Genomic DNA, 3919 nt, shown 5'->3' with positions numbered 1-3919 from the left:
TACTTAAAAAAAAAAGATTTTTATTTATTTATTCATGAGAGATACAGAGAGAGAGAGAGAGAGAGAGAGGCAGAGACACAGGCAGAGAGAGAAGCAGGCTCCATGCAGGGAGCCTGACGTGGGATTCGATCCCAGGACTCCAGGATCATGCCCTGGGCCAAAGCAGGCGCTAAACCGCTGAGCCACCCAGGGATCCCAGGACTTTTTTACTTTAAATATCTATATTACATGAAGTATTAGTTAGCCTTTCTTTCCGTTCTGTAACCATCTAACTTGGATGTTTCCACTTCTCTAAAGTCACTCCATCCCAGTCAGAGAGCATTTTTCTTGCAAATCATTAATTCTGAACCTTCTCTTTTTCTCTTTTGCTATTGGTGGCACTTGTATTTTACTAATAGGTGTTCTTTGCACCCTATATTACATGTTCCAGATAATATCTGAGTGTTCTATGATGACTTGAAGAACCCATTCAATCATGTTTCCTACCTGTGTCCAAGAAAAACTCTTCAATAGACAGTCTAATGTACTTTTGACCCCTGCCCCAAACACCTTTTCCTTCTCAGAGGAGAGCTTTCTGAAGGTGGGGAGGAATCCTTTGATCTTTCTTTTAAGGATATTGGATTAATTCACTTTAAGTCATAACCCCACTCCCACTCCTGCCCCACCTCACCATCCCCAAGTTTGCCAGTGTTTGTGCTTTTATTTTGATGATATTTGTTCTCAGAGCAGTCAGGGCACATTAACCCCTCTTTATGTGCCACATTATTACTTTAAATTACCACATAAAGACCCGGTTTTCTTGCATATTTCCCCTGTGATATTTGAATTTTATCTGTTTCTTTCTATGCTATAAAACTTTAAGTGAAGAGTAAATATTTCTCTTTCCATAATGAGGCTCACCGATTTCAGGAATCTAAATGATCCAGAGGAAAATCAATCATTCCAATTTAGTTTTAACAAGAACTGCCTTTATTGCCTATTGATTTTCATCTTCACAATCAACCTCACATGGAAAAAGGGGATTGGACTCCAACATGGGTCCTATCACTGCTGGCTTTATGAACCTATAGAAAAATCTATACTGCACAACTTAGAAAAACAAATGTTATGTAACATGTCTTACAATTCAAGCCCTCTTCAACCTAAACCTGGTCTTTCTTTTCAGCCACATCTCCTACACCTCTACACTTACATGGACTCTCTCCTTCAACCATTCTGATCAACTTAAGCATACCATATTTGTTTCTTAGAGCAGAGATTTCTTGAAGTGGAAAAGAAACTTTGAATTGAGTCTTGAAAGATGAACTAGATTTCAGTGGTCAAACCTTGCCCATACCTCAGAGCTCCTTGAACACTCCTAGTAGCATTAGTGTCTTGTCCTTGCCCTTCTAAATCAGAGAGAACAAGTGTCTATCCATGACATATAACTCTCAACTCCAGACATCACTTACAGATTACAACATTACTTCTGCTAAGCTCAAACATATTTGTTATCTATTGTGCTTACTTATCAGTGTATTGGCTCTCTTTTTTACTAGAATGAAGGCAGGGCTTTTTGATGTTTTTATTCACTGCTATAGAAAAGCATTTAATAGTGTCTCACATATAGTAGGAAGTCACTAAATTTTTTGATGAATGAATATAGCTGAGAATCCATCTCAACCCAGAACTACTGTCTGGCATTGTCAATTATGGGCATTAGAATTTAAGATGGAATTCTGTTTTCTACCAACATTTGCCACTACACTTAGGCTACAATGTATTTCATATAAAGCTCTGTAACTAAATAATGTTAACTATAGTTAATTTTTTTAAATGAGAGGGTACATCATGAATAATGCACAGATACCAGTAACTTTCCATTCATGGGCTGGTACTGTGGTTGCTTTGTAATAGGTCTACTTGGCTAGACTGAAGCATGTCTCCAAATTTCTCTTTTTTTGTAAAGTTTCTGATTTGGGTGGGCCAAAAAGGAGATTTCTTTTTTTGTGGTATTTGGAGGGAAGAAGCAAAGCAGCAACTAATGGTCATATACACTGCTGCTTATTGGCTTGCTTTACATTATTGGCATGAAGCAGGAATGGGTACCAATAGACCCACCTTTCCTTGATACTCCTTTAGCTTATCATACTCCCTGGCCAGATGTGTGCATTCAGCTCCATGAAAAGCTCCATGTGTGTTAAGCTTCTGCAGGACACCCACACCACCATAAGAACTGATATGGGGTTTAGTTTGTCCTCCTAAGTTGCAACTCTTGCTTGTGGGTTCTAGTTTGTTCTTGTTCTCCCCAGCTTTATACACATCTGCTCTTCCAGACTCCTGCCTTATGTACTTCAAGCTCAACACCAGTCATAAGGACAACAGTCTTACAGACATTGCTTAACTAGTTCCCACGACGACTGCCTAAGGTCAAATCCTTGACCAGGTACCTGCTTACCTATCTACATATGTATGTAGCTATCCATCTTGTTGGACATTTACTGATATACCTGCTATTTGCCAGGAACAGAGTCAGGCACCGTTATCTTCAGAACTTTGTTATAATTATCCCCAAGCTACCGAAGATTCAAAACCACATCTGCTTGATTCCCAAATCTGTTATCTTTTCATACTCCATACAGTCTTCTTAACTACATATTCCTTTCTCAAAATATTTATAAAATGAAACATTTCTGCATCATAAATATATTAACATGATTCCACTAGCTCCTGCCAAAGCATTTTGCATTTTGGAGCAAAAAAATAAAGAGTTGATGGAAAACAAAACACAAACAGCAGAATGTTTCTACTCAGTGAGGTCCATCTAGGAAATTTTCCAATGTGAGCTTTGAGAACTTGGACGAATTTTGATTGAGGCACTGATTTTAACATAAGTTTGGGCTCTTAAAAATTGAAAGACTGTTATACAGGATTGCCCTTAACTACAAAGAAACAAATAAAGAGCCCAAGTAAATAAGCTCTCAACTTATACTTGTACAATAGCTTTTAACCTGAGAGTTATCTCTTTGGTTTTTAGGAAGTATTTACTTCTGAATCTTCAAGTTTGAAATAGAATCTCTCTTTTGAAGATGATAGTCTAAAATGGATGCCAAACAAAACATTTTGTTGTTGTTGTTGTTGTTGTTGTTGTTGTTATGAGACTGAACAATGACTTCCTCCTTACTTCACACCCCAACTCAAATTGTAGTAATCTATTACCAGCCACAGAGAAATCTCCTCAATGGGAAAATGCATGTAAAGTGCTTGAAATTATGCTTGGAACACAGTTAGTTTTGACAAATATTAGCCATCATTATTTTCATGTTAATTATTGTTTTCTGCCATTATTTTGCTACAGCTGGTGAGAGACTCTTCACTTAATTTCAACCAAATAAATTCTGTATCCCAAAGGCCCCACGTGATTTCCATGTTCATACCATTATCAATAATGAGACTTCCAATGTGTGTGTTGTACTCCATTCTGCCAGCAGAGGGGGCAAGGAGTTCTTCATAAAAGTAATCCTTTCTGCCTCAAGTTGGCCGAAGAGTGATAAAGTGTTCATCTTTGGGGCAGGGCAGCGTCACACGGACTAGATTCACACAGAACCAGTATTTTCCATTTCCAACTGTGGGATGGGGAAAAAATGGTGTCTCTTGATCTCCCGATTTTATGGGGGCAATGCCTTGTCTCCAAAGGAATTACTGAAAAACTTAGTTGACCACACCTGTTCATTGCTCCAGCATAGAACTCATTCAGCTTGCAAATAATTTACCCACACATTCACAACTCATTCATTCATTTACAGAGATAGATATTTAACAAAGACTTAACAAATCCTAAATGTGTGGTTGAAAATATGAGTCATGTTTGGAGGAGTAGAAGAAAGATCAAGTCAAATAATAAAAGAGAACAGAAATGAAAGAGGTTTGGATATATCTT

This window comes from Vulpes lagopus, chromosome 2 (genome assembly GCF_018345385.1).
Source record: "Vulpes lagopus strain Blue_001 chromosome 2, ASM1834538v1, whole genome shotgun sequence".
Classification (NCBI taxonomy): domain Eukaryota; kingdom Metazoa; phylum Chordata; class Mammalia; order Carnivora; family Canidae; genus Vulpes; species Vulpes lagopus.
The sequence above is the reverse complement of the archived record's forward strand: the minus strand, read 5'-3'. Positions refer to the sequence as shown.